The following is an 18,450-nucleotide window of genomic DNA, read 5'->3' as shown; positions in this document are numbered from 1 at the left end:
ACGACTTCAGTAAAGTTTCAGGATACAAAGTCAATATACAAAAATTAGTAGTATTTCTATATACCAATAACATTCAAGCTGAGAGCCAAATCAAGAATGCAATCCCATTTACAATAACCAAACAAACACAAAATAAAATACCTAGGAATGCCTCTAACCAAGGAGGTGAATGATCTCTACAAGAACTGCAAAACACTGCTTGAAGAAATCAGAGACGAGACAAACAAATGGAAAAATATTCCATGCTTATGAATTAGAAGACTCACTATAGTTAAAATGGCCATACTGCCCAAAGCAATCTGCATATTCAATGACATTCCTATCAAACTACCAGTGGCATTTATCAAAGAATTAGAAAACAACATCTTAAAATTTATAGAGAACCAAAAAGAGCCCAAATAGCCAAACCAATCCTAAACAAAAAGAACAAAGCCAGAGGCATCACATTACCTGACTTCAAACTATACTATAATGCTACAGCATGGTACCAGTACAAAAACAGACACAGGCCAATAGAACAGAACAGAGAACCCAGAGATACAGCTGCACACCTACAACCATCGAATCTTCAACATAGTCAACAAAAATAAGCAACGAGAAAGGACTCCCTGTCAATTAATGGTGCTGGAATAACTGGCTAGCCATACACAAAGAAACTGGACCCCTACATTTCACCATATACAAAAATTAATTCAAGATGGATTAAAGACTTAAATGTAAGACCTCAAACTATAAAAATTCAAGAAAACCTAGGAAATATCTTTCTGAACATCTCCTTTGGCAAAGAATTTATGACTAAGACCTCAAAAGCAATTGCAACAAAAAATCAGACAAGTAGGATCTAATCAAACTAAAGAGCTTCAGCACAGCAAAAGGAACTATCTACAGAATAAACAGACAACTTACACAATGGGAGAAAATATTCACAAAGTATGCCTCTGACAAAAGTCGAATATCCAGAATCTATAAGGAACTTAATTCAACAAGCAAAAAACAAATAACCCTTTCAGCTGTTCATACTTTCAAGAGAAATAAATAAAAAACAAATAAGAAATAAAAAAAAAAATAATCCCTTTAAAAAGTGGGCAAAGAGTATGAACAGACACTTCTCAGAAGGACATATAAATGACCAGAAAACATATAAAAAAAATTTTATCATCACTGCTCATCAGAGAAATTCAAATCAAATCCATAATGAGATACCATCTCACACCAGTCAGAATGGCTTTGTTAAAAAACCGCAAAATAACAGATGCTGGAGAGGCCACAGAGAAGAGGGAATGCTTATGCACTGTTGGTAGGAATATGAATTAGTTAAGCCACTGTGGTAAGCAGCTGGAGATTTCTCAAAGAACTAAAAATATAACCACCATTCAACCCAACCATCTCATTACTGAGCATATACTGCCCCCCCCAAAATTGTAAATCATTCTACCAAAAAGAAACCTGTATTTGTATGTTCATTGCAACACTACTCACAATAAGAAAGACATGGAATCAACCTAGGTGCCCATCAGTGGTGGACTGGATAAAGAAAATGTGGTACAAATACACCACGGAATACTATTCAGCCCTTAAAAATAATTAAATCAAGTCCTTTGCAGGAACACGGATGCAGCTGGAGGCCATTATCCTACATAAATTAATGTAGGAATAGAAAACTAAATATTGCATGTAATTACTAAGTGGGAGCTAAACATTGGGTACACACTGACATAAAGATGAGAACAATAAAACTGGGGATGACTAGAGGGGGATGGAAGGAGAGGGGCAAGGGCTGAAAAACTACCTATCAGATACTCTGCTCACCACTTGAGCAATGGAATCATCCATACCCCAAGCCTCAACATCACACAATATACCCATGTAACAAACATGCATGTGTACCCCATGGATCTAAAATAGAAGTTGAATTTTTTAAAAAAGGAAGGCTAGCATTGGAATCTTTATCTAGTAATGGAAGCAATGATTATCTAATACTCATATGCTTTCAGAAAGGAAAGAGGTGGCAGTAATCCTGTCTTATTGACTGTATATTCTGAGCTTGGCATTATATTAGGCATTTTCCACATTACAACCACTTTTGAGATAAATATTATTATATGAGAAAACAAAATCTTAGAAAAGTCATTTAACTTGTAAAGACACACATAGCTGTACTATGTAATTAGAAAGGTAATTGCAGAAGCTAAGATTCAAATCCAGAGGTACTCAGTCCACAGACACGGCCGTAAGAGCCCTTAGCATCTGATGGGTGAAAATGGTATTAGGCAGAATAATGACCTCCCAAAGGGGTCTACATATCTAATCCCCCAGAACCTGTGAAAATGTTAGGTTTGTGGCAAAGGAGAATTAAGGTTGTAGGTGGAAATAAGGTTGCCAATCAGCTGACCTTAGATGGCAGACTATCCTGTATTGTCTAAGTGAGCACAGTGTAATCACAGGGTTCTCAGTGGGAGAGGGAAGCAGAAGAGTACCAGAGAGATGGCAGCATAAAAAAGACTCTGTCTGATGTTACTAGCTTTGAAGATGGATGGCCACAAGCCAAGGAATAGAGCCTCTAGAAGCTGGAAGAGACGGGGAAACCAATTTCCTTTGAGCCTCCAGAAGAAATGCAGCCCTGCCAACACCTTGATTTTAGCCCAGTGAAACTCATCTCAAGATTTCTGACCTCTGCAACTATATGATAATAAATATGTGTGGTTTTAAACCACTATTTTGGGTAATTTGCTACAGCAGCAATAGGAAACTAACACAGGATCCTTCCAAGTTAGAGAAAGAGCAGAGACTTACCTCGGAATTGGGCTAGGGTTAGCCCTGCCAAATTTAACTGAGTGACTGTCACATACATCAGTGGAATCTGAGTTGGGGGAAGAGTGGTTTTTTGTTGGTTTTCTGTGAAACAAAAATTCATGTGACTTGTGTATGTAGAATACAATCATGGAATCCATGTGACCTGGGGTGTAGAACAGAAACATGGAAAACTCTAGCTTTGGTGGAAGTGACCACTGATGGAAAACAAACCCTGCCTCCAATTTGGCACATGTGGAAGACTGGACAACACAGATGCTACACAATTAAACACATGAAAAGACTCTCCACAAGTCATTTGCAGCAGACACCCTTGGTTTCCCATTCCTTCCTTTCTCCCTTGCTTTCCAGAGACTCAATTAAGGTTGGCTCTCAGGCAGCCAAGTACTTCAGGAGAGGTGGACACACCCAGTGCTCAGTGGATGACACTTGATTAATCTCAGCTAATTGTGTTAATTCCATTCCTCTTAAGTGGTTTAGAAGAGAGCATTCAACATAATCTTGGACATGAGGGAGAAAACGAGGTCTGCAGAGACACTTCCAGAAAAGTTTTCCCTGATTCTTCAGAACCACCATAAGGAAAGGCTGCTTTCTTTTCTGGCTTTGGATACTGGTCTCTGTTGGGAGCTGCTGCAGAAAGCTGGCACACAAATAGAGGCATGCCTGACAATAAAAGCCAATATGCACTGTGAATGGCAGAGTGGGAAAATGAAAAGACTCTGGGTTTTTAATAATGTTATTGGGCCACTGAATTAGCCAACCCTGGACCTTGCCTAATTCTAAAGTTATTTTATATGAGATATAAATGGCCATTATTGTTTAAGTCATTCGAGTTGGGATTCTCAATTACTTGCAACAGAAAGCATCCTAAATGATACAATGGAAAGTAAATCAGTCATCAGTCTTCATGCAATATTTACTATGTGTGGTTTGATCTCCTGTTCTGGCCAACAGTGACTTGAGCTATTCTCAGTGGACAGGAACCATTATTACCACTGACCTCATTAAAAGATGATGCATCTGTGTGTTAGGACTACTTAATTCTTGAGTTAAAACTTCATGTCTAAGATTTCCTATCCTTAAAGGTTTGGATTCGTTCAGTAAGTGTGAAAGCAGAACCTCCATTACAGTTGATATCTACTAGAAGGGAGAGATTTAGGTACCATTAGACAACAAAAAACCAAGAAAATCTACTCTTGCTAGGTCTTGAAGCTTATTTATGTGTGCTCAAGCACACATAACTTTTGCTCAATGGCAAAAGAAAGCAAGTTCACACTTCTTTATTCACTGGGCTTAGGCCCTAACTCCCAGTATAAAACTCTTTGGTAAACTGAGCATGAACCCCTTGGCTTGGGTACAGAGGCCTACAAGGAGTCTCTGAAGTTGAATCCCACCTTCAGCCTTCCATTTGGGGAAAAAAACAAAAAGAAAATTAAAGAGATCAGTGCTCCCAAGTACACACTGGTGGGAGAAAAAAAAAAAGAATATTGGGTAGCCTGGCCATATTGCAAGAATATTGCATAAAATATGAAGACAGAAGAGAGTCACACCTAGGTAAGTGGTCTTTTTAATGTAGAGAAACCCATTGGACCCAGTAAATACGGTCTCAGCAGGGTCATAAAATGTGACCAATAAGATTAGCACTCCACCTCCAAAGGAAAGGAAAGCAAATATAAAATGGGAAGCTGGCAGAGGCGTATGAGAAAAGTTCCTTCTCAGTATCTAGTCTTTGAAATCTCTAAGGCTTTCCTTTTACAAAATGGTCAATATTGTACTACTCTTAAAATGTAATGCAAACTTTCTTCATAACTGATTTTTACTTTACCCTTATGGCTTGGATCTGCCTTAGGAACTATTATATTTGTAGGCGTATATTTCCCACGGCTCTGTGAAAAAGTGAAAAATCATAATTGCAACCAAGTCCAGACAACATGCAGAATAATAATGCAGTTAAAAATCCTTACTAGAGTGCTACCTCATTATACACAGATGGTATCTATATGGTGGCTTATATACCCATGGGACAAAACAGCTGGCCTTACTGATTTTTGAGCCAAACTTCACTTTGGGGGATTTGGTGGAGTTTTTTTGGCCTCCACAACTTCAAGTATCCCAGAATCCACCAGTGTGCAGTTTGAGCTCTATCCTAAACCATGAAAGAGGCCAAGAGAATTGTATGCTTCAAAAAAAAACCTGGTCTCCTCCCTCAGAACTCATCAGCCATGCTGGACTCTTTCACCAACGCCCATGAAAGCCCATTTTCTCATTCCGACTTTTATTTTCATTGCAGTCTTTTCATAGGTTAGCAGCTAAAATGAATATTCACTACCTTTGCATGAAACTCTTTCCTCAGTCTTATTCTATATTACCTTTCTAGATTAGATGATATTCTTGAAGTCTCCGCTCTAGCCAAATGATTACTTTCACATACTATATTGTCTCCTATAAATAGCTTCTGTATTACTCATTCTATTCTTTTTCTTGTTCTATTATTTTTAATGCCTAGTATATTAGCAATAGAAACATCCTTGAAAATGATCCTATCCAAACTATTCATTTTCATCCTAGGAAACTTAGTCTCAGAATTACTGAAACTAGAGAACATAGTATATGCCTTTGCAGCATAACAAACCATCACAAAACTTAGCAACCTAAAAACAATGACTTAGTATTTTTTAAGATTTTGTGGGTTGGTCGGGATTTTTTTCTATGATCCCTTACACAGTTGTATGCAGCTGGAGTGTCAGCTGGACAAGAAGATCTAAGATGACCATACACAAGTAGCAGTTAGCATTGCTGTGAGCATTAGTGTCTTGGTCCTCTTCTGCTGACATCCTCCAGCAGGCTTCCTTATATGGTGGTGTCAGGGCAACAGTTCAAGAAATGAAAGGTGAAAGCTACAAGGCTCTTGTGGCCTTGACTGTAATGCATATAATTTTACTACCACTACATTCTACTGGTTAAAGCAAGTAACAAAGCCAGCCCTATTCAAAGGTGTGGAGAAATAGACTTCAACTCTGGTTGAGAGGAGCAGCGAAGTCATGTTGCAAAGTGGAATTCATACCAGATGGGAGGAACTGTGAACATTAATCAATCTATCACACAAGACAAGAAAAGGACCAATTATCAGGCTGCACGGATACAGAATCCATGGAAACCTAAACACGGGCTCCTTAGAATGCTTCAGCCTAGGGACAAGATGGGATCCAGGGTCCAATGTATAGGGAGCCAAGCAGATCATTACAATACTGCTTTACCATTGCTGAGTATAGTCTTATTGCATTTGAAAAGGCAAGACCATAAGATACACTATTACTGAGGGAAAGCCAGTAGAGATAGCTCCACCCATGTTGAGAGTAACTAGGGGAAGTCTCCATGTTCCTGAGTCTGGTCAACTGTTTTTTATATCACCAAATGCATTTATCAACATGCCAAGATCAGGTGGGTATCCTGGAGATTGGACCGTGCTAATCAAACACAGGAGTATGAAGAAGACATTTGTATAAAGAACACGGCCCTAATTTGCAAAGACAGAATCCATTAGAGGGTTTGGATTCTTGAGCACCTGCTGTAAAGCACCATGAAAATCCAATTCATATTCAAAAAGTAACTTGGTAATAATTGGATCCAAGTCAGGGAGCCATGTGGTGAAATGAAAGGAGCATGAGCTGGATTTAAATTCTGTCCCTCTCAACTACTAACTCTAAGACTTCTGCAACCTCTCTTTGGAGAAGGGTTCTCTCTCTCCAATCCTTGGTTTTATCATCTGTACAATGAGCATAATTATATTTACCTGGAAGAGTTGCTATAAAATTAGAAAAGGCTCTAGAACGTAGTAGTGTGCAAGAAATTATAAGCATAAAAAATAGAGTGCTTAATACTATCGTAAGCCATTAATAAATACACACTTTAATATCAGAAAACACCAAGCTCTAGTTGCTGGGTCATACAGTGAGGACATCCTGCCTCCTGGACTGTGATGGGACACTGTTAACATGTTGAGAGAAACCCAACTCAGCCTTTAAAATGTTGCATGCCACCTGCTCTGTCAAACCTTCTGAGCATCCGTTGTTTCCATTCTTATTACGATTCATATGTTCGTATCAATGTTCTGTCATATGTTCGTAAAGGACTTGGAAGCAAAGACAGACATGCACAGGAAGTGCGAATCAGTCTCATAATTTTCCATGACCTGGATGGGACGTACCCACTGAGGTGTGAGGTGTGAATTGTTATTCATCTGATCTCCCAAGGATGAAGATATCACTAATGGGGTTTTATTGTATAGAGTTTAAACAGCAGTCTTAATAAAAACCACATTGGAGGCGATTTTCCCACCCCAACACTAATACATTGCAGTTTAAAGTTAAGATTAATTTTCCACCATGATTCAAAGAGGATCAATGTTCTGTCAAATAAAATGGCAATATAAAACTAGGACAGGGCCGGGCGTGGTGGCTTACGCCTGTAATCCCAACACTTTGGGAGGCCGAGGGGGGCAGATCACCTGAAGTTCGAGACCAGCCTGACCAACATGGAGAAACTCCATCTCTACTAAAAATACAAAATTAGCCTGGTGTGGTGGTGCGTGCCTGTAATCCCAGCTACGTAGGAGGCTGAGGCAGGAGAATCACTTGAACCCAGGAGGCGGAGGTTGCGGTGAGCCAAGATCGCGCCATTGCACTCCAGCCTGGGCAACAAGAGCAAAATTCCATCTCAAAAAAAAAAAAAAAACTAGGACAGGTGAACAAATACATAATTTTTTTTTAAATAAAAATAATTTGCTTAAAATTATATTTCAAATTTAATTAACTTCATTTTCCTTGTTTTTTCCAAAAATGATTTATTCGATAATGTATTATTTCTTCTTTTGTCCTCTTTCAACAGTTCCCCTCAGTCTTATATTCTTGCTGAAATAACAGAAGATGCCAATCATTTTGATGATCACTTCAGCAATTAATCTTCACACTAGAAGCAGAAAAAAATTAGTCTTGTGCAGTTTGGATTTATCTACTAAAACCTTCAACAAGGAATAGGCATCCACATCTTCACACGTTACTTGCGGGGAAACTTCCCATCATTCTGGAAACATTGATCCTAAATGAGCCTTGTTCTAAGTCATACTAGAAATCTAGAAATTCTCCGGGGCAATGGAGGAGACTAGCCAAAGCCAGGTAACACTGGGATTGAGGGAAACCTCACTAGTCAGCTATCCAGGTCACAGAATCAAAATCGATCACAGGTCACAGAATCAAAAAGAATGAATCACAGAATCGCAGAATCACAAATCGATCACAGAATCAAAAGTGATCCAGATCACGAATCCATCACAGAATCACAGAACCCCAAATCGATCACAGATCGCAGAATCAAAAGCGATCCAGATCACAGAATCAAAAAATGAAATCTGTGCTCCCTTTAGACCAGAATTTTTAACCATGGTAGGTACTTGCCTTAGTCTTTTTGGGCTGTCATAACAAAATACCATAGACTGGGTGACTTAAACAATAAAAATTTATTTTCCCACCTTTCTGGAGGCGAGAAGTTCAAGATTAGGGAGCCAACAGGGTTGCATTCTGGTGAAGGCTCTCTTCCTGGCTTGCAGGCAGCAGCCTTCTTGTTGTGTCCTCATGTGGTCTTTCGTCAGTGGGTGCATGTGGGAAGAGAGCAATCTCTCTCCACTTCTATTAAGGGCAATAGTTCTTTGAAATTAGAGTCCCACCCATATGGCCTTATTTGATTGTAATTTCCTCTTTAAATGTCTTATCTCCAATTACAGTCACATTAGAAGTTAGAATTTCAACACATACATTTTGAGGGGACAAAGTTCAGTCCATAGCAGTGCTGAAAAAATAAGTAACTGACAAAAAAGTCAAGGCATGAAGGCAAGGAAAAATGGGCAACTAATTCTGTTTAACCCAGCATATAGGCTAATGAAATGGGAATATTGAGAGATATGATTGGAAGGCTAGGTTGGGACCAGATGGAGAGGAACCCTGAATTTCAGAGTAAGCAAATTTACTTTACCTTATGGGTAACTGGTTAGATAAAGAAGGTTTTTGAGCAGACAAGCACCATGGTTAATGAGGACTTCAGAAAAAGTATGATGGAAAAAGTATGGAGAATAACTTCACAAGATCAGAGGAAGGGAGACTAATCAAGAAGTTACTATAGTAGTTCAGTAAAGGGTTACTAAGAATGCTTAATCTTTACAGATTTGTTACTAAAAATGGGTATGGAAGATTTTTTTCTCTATTTGGCAGATGAGGAAAATGAACTTCTAAACCTCCAAGCCTCTGAGGATTAAGAGACTAAGTCATGATCACATGGCTGGTAAATTGCAGAACACAAACTAGCATCTGGGACTTCTAACCCCAAGTTCAGTCTCTTCATTCAAATAAATACTTTCTAAGTCAAAAGAAAATGGATACTTTCCATATGGTTTCCATTCCTCTTAGAAGACAATTCTTATTCTTCTCCAATAAACCAAAAAGGTTTTAAAAAGAATATATCTACTTGGTTTTCCAAGTAGAAAAAGGAAAATTGACTTAAATTCCACATTGACAGAAACCTGACCATCATGGTTAAGATGTAGGTTCCAGTAGGCAGGTGAATCCAAATACTGCCTGGACCCATGTACTAGTGTGACTCCCTAAGCCTCATTCTTTTCATCTGTAAAATGGAGAGAACATGCCATGAGATCATACATGAAAAGTTCCTGCTGCATAACAAATTTCAACAAATACAAACCACGGTAATTAAATGTACATTTCTCTGTACCTGGTATTCTTAACTATATCAAATAGGAAAACATATTTCAGTTGTTTAAGCAGCACAAGTTTGGTAAGTAGACTTCATGCTGGTCTTTAGAATCAAACGTGGTTTGTATAGCTGGAAGAATAAGTCACCTGTTGCCAGGGAGAAGGCAGGAGGCTTACTTTAAACAATGAAAAAATGGAAAATGTTTCTCTGAGTATTTTTGTTTAATTTCAAATATACAGTCAGAGAGGCTAAGAAAATCCTTGTCTCTCAAAAAAAAGGACATATATCTACTAGAAGGTCAGGCTTGTAGATTCAGTCTTTCAATGGTATATGTTTATGCTAATTTGTGAAGGTAGATTCTGTTGATTACAAATAAAATTATTTTGCTTGGTAGTCAAGTGCAGGAAGACAAATGTCAAATCTCAGTAGCTACACTTCCAGCTGTTTCGCAAACAGAGATAAAAGATAATCCCTGAAGAAATAGCATTACTTTCAAGATAAAAATCAAATTTCAAGTGCATAGTGTTCAATAGGAGAAGCCAGATTCACTCCAAAAGTTTCCAATAATTGGAGTTGAATAATATTTATAAGAAGAACTTGTGCACTGTGTTGAAATTGACAGGAGTGGTGCTTTTTGGCTCAGCATGATGCTAATATCAGTAATTAAGGAAAAGCTTCAAAAGCATCTGCAAAGTGTTTAGTTTGATAAATCTCTTTGCAAGTAAATTTACTGAGCTTCATTATTTTTCCAACCAAATACACATTTTTTTAAATTTTTAAGGTCATATAGTATCAGCTTTCATGACTTGTAAGTCCTACATGACTTATCAATACCACCACTACCACTTTCTCCATCACTTCCTCACTTCCAATCCCAGCTCTGCTCCCAGCTCACCATCTTCACCTCTAAAACCTCCATTACTAGTTCCACTACCACAAACAACATCAGCTCTACCACCAATGGCACCAGTTCAATCACCAATGTTGCCAGCTCCACCACCACCACCATCATCCTCATCATCCCCATATCCATCTCCACAGTTCCTTCACCATCCTTACCAACACTGTCCACCAACCATCGCCACTTTGTCTACTATCTCCTCAACACAGTCACCACTAGTGTTCTCCTCCGACCTCTAGTTGTATCAATGCTATAGACTCTTGTGGTTTCCCCTTCCTTCAACCCAAATTGTTTAACAGGGACAAGTGGCAATATTGAAGCTTAGTGATTGAGCAGTTAACCAGTTTATATTCATATGGTAAACTCAAACTCAATACCTGCTGAACTGCTCATAATTTAGGATGGAGAATAATGTGCAAATAAGTATAACTTTTTTTTATTTAGTCAATTTGCCACTGCCATTTTGACACCATGATTTTCTTTAGTGTGGCCATCATTTTTTAGGAATTTACGCATTCTTCACCTCTCCCTCACTCCCACTCTCCAATACATCCCTGAGAGTAGGTTTGAGCAAGAGAATGAGTCTTAGGTCTAGGATAAAACTAAATAGTTTGCACATTTGGTAATATTTATAATAAAAGTAGAAATTTTAATGATAAAAATGTACCTCAATCAAAGGAGCTACATAAAAATCACAAAGTCAAAAAAATTCCTGGAATCAGAAAGCTATGTTGAAACATCCACTTTGAAAAATCTTTATTCATGTGTAGACAATTAACAATGTGTTAAGCACCATGATACTACTAATGCATTTCCTGCAAAATACATTATCCAATTTTTCTAGTGACTCAAAACATAAACTCACATACAAATTGTTTCATGTCATTTAGAACTTCCCCAAATCCAACTTATTCATGTGAAAAAAATGGATCAGCTAATATTTCTCTGGCCAATCACTATGCTCACACATTATAGCCGAAAGTACGTTAACTTAAGAATCACTAATAACTCAAAGTGTTGCATTATAAAAAGATGTTACCTGATGAGAAGCAAATGGAAGAAAAAATATTTGGTCGGTGCTAAGGAACAATTGTGCTGGATATCCTTTGTCAACTCCTCCCATCGCCAGTCTACTCTCTAACTTTTTCTGTTCTGCATCCCAGGAGGTTGATCCTTATTGACTCATCACTTGATGAATCCCATCAGCTGGGTTTCCCAGCCAACTGGCTTCTACCTAGACATAACCAATTTCTCATCATTGCTGTGTCTGGGTGCCTCAACGTTTTTAACCCTGCTCACACATCTGAATAAACTCAAACCATTAGAGTCCCTTAATTTGAGCCATCTGGTATGAATTCTACCTTCCGATAGTACCCTAATTTAAACAACAATAAAAAGGAGCTATGTTTTACTTTAAATACTTTGAGAAAAGGTCATTAGCAAAATCTAGTATACATAGTAAAATACCTCAGCAGCCTGCTTAAAACTAGCATTAAGGAAAATAGTCCAGCAAGATTTTTTTTTCCCCTGATGTATCTATCGCTCCACTTGCAGCTTCACCCTCAGCCCTGAATTAGAAAAGACAAAGGGAAACTAAACATCACATATCAAATTTGCTCATCTCAAGCTACAGAGTAGGGACTTCAGATACAGTTCTACCTAGGCAGAGAATACTGTGCATTTAGAATGTCCTTGTGCCAAACCTCTTGAGAATCTAGGTATGGCACAGAGAGTACAGAAGAGGAAGGAAGCTTCACATTAAAAATCTCTTGCATTTTTATGATGCCAGAGTTTCCAAAATGCTTTTGCATCTTTCATATTCTTTAACTTAAATATTGCATAATTAGGAAATCAAACTGTAACAGTCAATGGAGAAGGCAAACCTAAAAGGAAAAAGAGAACATTGAATAATAGTTTTATTATAAAAAGTAAATAACATTTAGAAAGTCAGTATACAGGGCAATCCTATCTAATGCAATTGTCCCAATTTTTGTAAAAAAAAATTGACTGTAAAGCAATTTTCTTTTAATCAAAACTTATTTTTCCATTGAGCCAAAGATGTGTTCCCCACAGGAAATATTTTAGCCCTAAGTCTAAATAAAAATCACATTTAACAATGCAACAAACACCTTTAAAGTCAATTAACTAAAGGAAAAGCTATAATATTCTGACAAAACAATAATCACACTCAAAATAATTCAGAAAATACAAATAAAGTCTCCAGAATAACATTCCCTTAAGGACAGATCCACACCGAAGCAAAATCACCTGGAGGAACTTCAATATAAGGCAGCCACACTTTAAAAAAATTAAAAACCCATGCTCTTATTTAGATCTACTTGCAATTATCGTGGAGTAACATTTGAAGGACCCTGGGGAGGTCCCATTCAAAATTCTTTCCTACACTGCTGTCTAGCATTTCATTCCTGGTGCCTTATTTCTTTGGGTTAAATACCTCTTTCCCCCAGAGTCTTCTTTCAAACTAAAATATCCTTCAGAAGGATAACTTGTTGCACCTTAGAAACCATGTTCTTCAAATTGTAATCTTTGGTCCATCTACATCAGAATCACTACCAGTAATGCTTATTAAAAAATTCAGATTCTTACCCCAATCCTAGACCTTCTCAATCAGCATCCCAGGGATTGGTCTGGAACTCTGAAATCCTAACAAGCTCCCAGGGGCATGTTAACATTTGAAAATCACTACTTGGTGTGAATAAGGTTATCAAACTCTCACTTTCCACTGTCCCACAGAGGGGAAGGAAGGATATTACCTTTCCCTGTGTATATTCTGTACTCTGAGTGCAGAAGTGTTTATTCTCTGAGATGCTAGAGCCCTATAAGGATGCAATTTCAATATACTCCAAGGCAGGGGCTTTATAGTTTGTAAAGCATATTTTATTCACTCTCTATGTTAATCTTTGTAGCAATTCTGGAAGGATTATTTTTACATCAATTTTCTATATGAAAAAATAGAATTTCAGAGAAAATCTTTCCCAAGGTTACACAGAACTGAGATTCAAAACCACATCTTCTAATGCTAATTCTCATGTTCTGAGTTTAGCTTGTATCACTTGTAAAGTTAAATAGCCGTTAAAAGAGGGGGACAAAAAGAGTGAATGAAACTTAGACTGAAATTTCAAATAATCAAAAGATGAGGGCACAGAATGTGATTTAAAAATCCTTATGTTCAACATTTACAATTTACAAAAGTAAATTGCACTGACTGTCTATATCACAGTCAGACTGTAATACCACAAAAACACTTGACTCTAATCAAAGGCCAACAGAACATTGGTTGCTCTCAGCCATTTGATTTTACACTAAGCTCTAAGGATCTTTTCCAGTCTAATGTAAAATTTTTAATGTTCTACTATGGAAAGAACACAGTGAAACAGGGTATATTTTGGCTCAGAAAAATAAAATCTTCTTAATCTAATTTTTATTAAGCAAAATTTTAAATATGCACAAGGTAGAAAAATAGTATAATGAATCCACATGTACACATCAGCCGGTCTCAACTATTATTGATTCTGCCATTCTTGAAAAAAAAAATAGTTTTTAAAACACCCCTTTAAATTATATAACAATATGCAAATTCAAAATTTCCCACTGCAAATCTTAAAATATTTCCTAAAGAAGCAAATATGTATATTAACAAATAAATTTATACACTCATATTTTTAAGGGGAATTAATTGTTTTCCTTGTGGGAATGCATACAAAATGCCTGCTTACAGCTCAAAAATGTGTGCATTTTCACAATCTGTTTGATAGCAAGAACTAATGGTCAGAAAAAATAAAATTTAGTCCTTACAGTCTGTCCTGTCTTTAAGCAAAATGTGTGCCATTTACTTGGGAGCTATATAACAGATGTGGATTTAAAAGGAAGAGACCAGTTATAAAGCACTAGGGGGAAGCTGTGCAGATGTCCCTGTTTCTAATGTGTTACTATGTGGGTCCAATTTATCTCACTGCAAGTGATCTAGGACTTCATGAAACAGCTCCAGATTACAGATCACCAATACTCTTTTTTAAAGGCCTTACATTATAAAAAGAAAAAGCATTCTTAAGCCTGGCCCTTGAGGCACACAGGGTGGTGTCCTAGACACATTAAATCTGATAAATAAAATGGAAAGAGGGAAATGCTAGGGGGACCTTCATATCCATGCAAGGATATGGACTACAAAGACATGTGCAGACAGGGCTTATGCTTTTGTGGGAAGGCCATTTCTATGATCTCCTTATGCATTAGATAGTTGGTCATACCCGAATCCTGAAATAGCTCCATTACTATTAGGATGAAAAATTACTCTTTTTGCTTTCCTAGAACTGTAGCCTTCTACAGACTTGGTAGCTATCACCTATTGAGGGCTTGTTTTGTGCCAGGCACTCCACTAGATCCTTTATGTATAAAGATTATCTCACTTAATTTATATAACCCTTTGAGATAGGTATTGTTAATGGGTTTCACACATGAAGAAGCTGAGATTCAGTTATAAGTAACTTGCCAACTTGAAAACAGCTAGAAAGTGTCTGACCCAGGATCTGCACTTGGTTCTTTCTAATTACAAAGTCTTAAGGTTCTAAAGCAGTATATATAAAAAGACACATCCTTTGCAGTGTTGTTTGCAATATAAAAAATCAGCACCCACCAAAGTGTCCATTGATATTGAACAAATAAATGTTGACAAGTCCATATACTGAAATAGTATACTCCTGTTTAAAAGATTAAAGGTAAGGAATGTATTCATATATAACCTCTATTTATTTTGGAGTGAAGGAAGCAAATTTTAGAAGATTGTTATAATAGAATTGTGCATGGAGGGGGATTGAAAGATGCATGAAGTCACACAGCCAACTTACCAGAGGTATTAGTTTCATATCATTATTTAAATTTTTTAAACTTTACTATCAGATAAAAAGGATAACATTTTTCCGTTTGAAACACTAAGTCCTTGCTCTTTTCTCCTCAAAAGTCAAACTGCTGGTCTGATCCTGTCCAGTTTTTGAAAGCTGCATCAAGGGATGTTTTGTGGGAGTTGAAGGATTTGTCTTTATTCAGATGTCACCTAATTTGCAATGCTTCTCCTGGCTGCTGGAGGCAGAAATAGATGCTTCCTTTCTGGGTTCCCAGGACATCCTGAATACATTCCTTGTTATAACAGTTATGTCTCTGCTGTAAACATCAGGGTTATACCTTTGCTGAACTCTGAGATTCTCAAGGGAAGGAACCACACTTCTTTTACCTGGCACTTGGCATATGTTTAATAAATATTTCATGAGTGAATAAGTGAATGAGTGAAGGAAAGAAGGAATAAAATGTTAGAGATAATATTTAATTCCAAAAAGCAGGTGATATGTTCAAAACCCCCATCAGAGAACTATAGTAGACCATTATGACCCAATGAAAGCCTGAGCTGAAGGTGCTGCTGTTGAGAGAGCCCTGGATCGTGAAAGGAACCTGGACTTTGGGGTTTGACAACGGATACAAATCCTGGATCTGCCGCTTAGTAGTTTTGTGGGAAAGTCTCTTCATCTCTCTGAGTCTTAAAGCCCCCATCTGTAAAATGAATAGGATAATATTGTTATTTCAGGTTTGCAGTGAGGATGAAGCTGGATGAAATATGTATAATGCCTGGCACATAGTAGACATGCAGTAGGTATTTGCTGTCATCATTATTACACAGCCTATTAGGTGAACAGTATTTCTGCTGCCTTCCAGGAGCCCAAGAGTACAAAATTAAGGACTGCTCTTAGGCTTTTGATCCAGCACTGACCATTCCGGTAACAGGAATGTCCCTAAATCCTCCAGGTGGTCAGATGGATGTCTTGGGTGCTCTGTCTCATGGGGCATCTATCAGACCAGTCTGACTCTTGGCCAAGGAGGAATGACATGGACTCAAAAATTGTCTCCTAGAGAGAAAGTTGAAGTCTTTGGTGAACTTTAGAAGCCTTGGTTTCATGTAATCAAGACAGTGCCCAATTTAAAAAAAAAAAAAAAAAAAGGAAATATCAGGGATTTGAATGCATCATTAGTGGGAACAGATCCTGGACCAACCTTTCTTGTGAGGAGGGAGGAAGGGAGATAAATTGACAAAATCTATCAATGTGTAAAGTATCCATCACTATTTTTTAAATTTACGTTATTTTTTATTGTTGCATTGTTATTTTGCTTTTTTAAAAAAAATTTGCCGCACATTTGGGTTTTCTTTCTTTTTCAACTTTCATTTTAGATTCGGGGGAACACATGCAAGTTTGTTACCTGGGCATATTGTATGATGCTGAGGTTTGGGGTACAAATGATCCAGTTACCCAGGTACTGACCATAGTGCCAAACAGTTTTTCAACCCTTGCCCCCCTTTCTCCCTTCCCCCTCTAGCAGTCCTCAGTGTCTACTGTTGCCATCTTTATGTCCAGGAGTACCCAATGTTTAGCTCCCATGTTAAGTGAAAAGAATTCAGCAATTGTTCATCTAAGAATGGATCCTATGGAAATACCTGCAAAAAATGTGCAATTCTACACAAATAGTGTGAAGCACTGTTTGCAGGAGTGAAAAAGCAGCAACAAACCAAATCTGTAGGGAAATGATGTATCCCTCTAGTGGTATACACTGCAGCTGTTAAAATGAAATAGATCTACATATACTCCCATGATAAAAATGTGCAAGGTGTATGAATAAGTGGAAAAAGAAAATTGCAGGGCAACATGAGCTCAGTTTTGTAAAAACTAATAATAATTATTATGTTTGTGTATAGAAAAAACCTGGGAATGTATATTCATTCCAAATTATCTACCACAGGGTGACATGAGGGGGCATTCACTTTCTACTCTATGTAGTACCTCAAACATTTAAATATTATAAATGAACATGCATTACTTTGGTAACTAAAAAACAAAAAATTTATATATTTAAATCTAAATTATTAACGGAAGTAAAGTAAAATATGGGATAAAGCATGACTTTGTTAAAGTCTTCAACTATCCTTTTTGATGATTCTAGTCCCCAAGGTCCTTTGACCTTTAGCCAGAGAATTGGCCACGCCCTATAATTCTGTTAGCTCACTTGATAGGTCTGAGTGATGATAGGAGAATACCTAGAATGACTTTTTCTTTTTTCAAAATGAACAAAAATTTAATGTACAACCTGGCTGTGAAATATGTATTGCCCCTTGGTTAAAGAAGTGACCTCCAATGGGCAATAATTCCTCTAGATTGAACATTTTGTTACAATTGTCCACAGAAACTTAAAGAGGTTATTTCCTTGATCTGCAGGGCATTCATTTTCTACTATAAGCATCCCACCGTGTAATGTATATACCCTACATATAGAAGATTAATAGCATTTCTCTATTGCTTTTCCCCTGAACTTCTTGATACAAGTGGTGGAAATGATTTGATCTGAATCACTTTTGAGCCTCAGCATTCAAGCGTTCCTAGCTGTTCTTCTCTCTCATTTCCACCACTGTTACATATTCTTTCTTTAAAAAAAAAAAAAAAAAAAAAAAGTCACCCCCCCACTCATTTAAAATTGAAAAAAAAATAAAAATAAAAATATTTCCCATTTACCAAATGGATGAAATGGACAAAATCCAGCGTTGGTGTACTTTTGGGGGTGCAGATTAGTATGCTTCTTCCAGTAAATAGTTCGTCAATGTGTATCAGAATGGAAAATGTAAATCCTTTTGACTCAGCCATCTTACCCAAGAGTGAAAAGATGTATGCTTCATTAAAAAACCGGAAACAACCAGTACTGTCATCAGCATGATAGGTTAAAAACTGTGGAATATTCAGACAATAAAACATTACTTTTGAGATATAGGTGTGTAGAATAGTGTCCCCCCAATATTCATATTTACCTGAAACCTCAGAATGTGATCCTCTTTAGAAATAGGATATTTTCTGATGTAATTAAGGATCTCAAGATGAAATCATCCTGGATTTAGGGTGGGCTGTAAATCCAATGACTGGTGTCCT

At 37.3% G+C, this 18,450-nt stretch overlaps 1 long non-coding RNA gene across 4 annotated transcripts in view; it reads left to right on the top strand.

The window, feature by feature from the left end:
* Window positions 1-17,991, top strand: part of LOC129047816 (uncharacterized) — a 48,783-nt gene extending 30,792 nt beyond the window's left edge. For 3 of the 4 annotated variants that reach the window (XR_008509584.2, XR_008509583.2, XR_008509581.2), the window contains one exon: window positions 7,699-17,991. This is a non-coding gene — a long non-coding RNA (uncharacterized LOC129047816). The remainder of the gene's footprint in view (window positions 1-7,698) is intronic. The other variant, XR_008509582.2, reaches the window with a different exon arrangement.
* The last annotated feature ends 459 nt before the right edge of the window (window positions 17,992-18,450 follow it).

This window comes from Pongo abelii, chromosome 13, assembly GCF_028885655.2.
Source record: "Pongo abelii isolate AG06213 chromosome 13, NHGRI_mPonAbe1-v2.0_pri, whole genome shotgun sequence".
Lineage (NCBI taxonomy): Eukaryota > Metazoa > Chordata > Mammalia > Primates > Hominidae > Pongo > Pongo abelii.
Note: the sequence above shows the minus strand (reverse complement) of the source record. Positions and strands in the feature narration are given on the sequence as shown.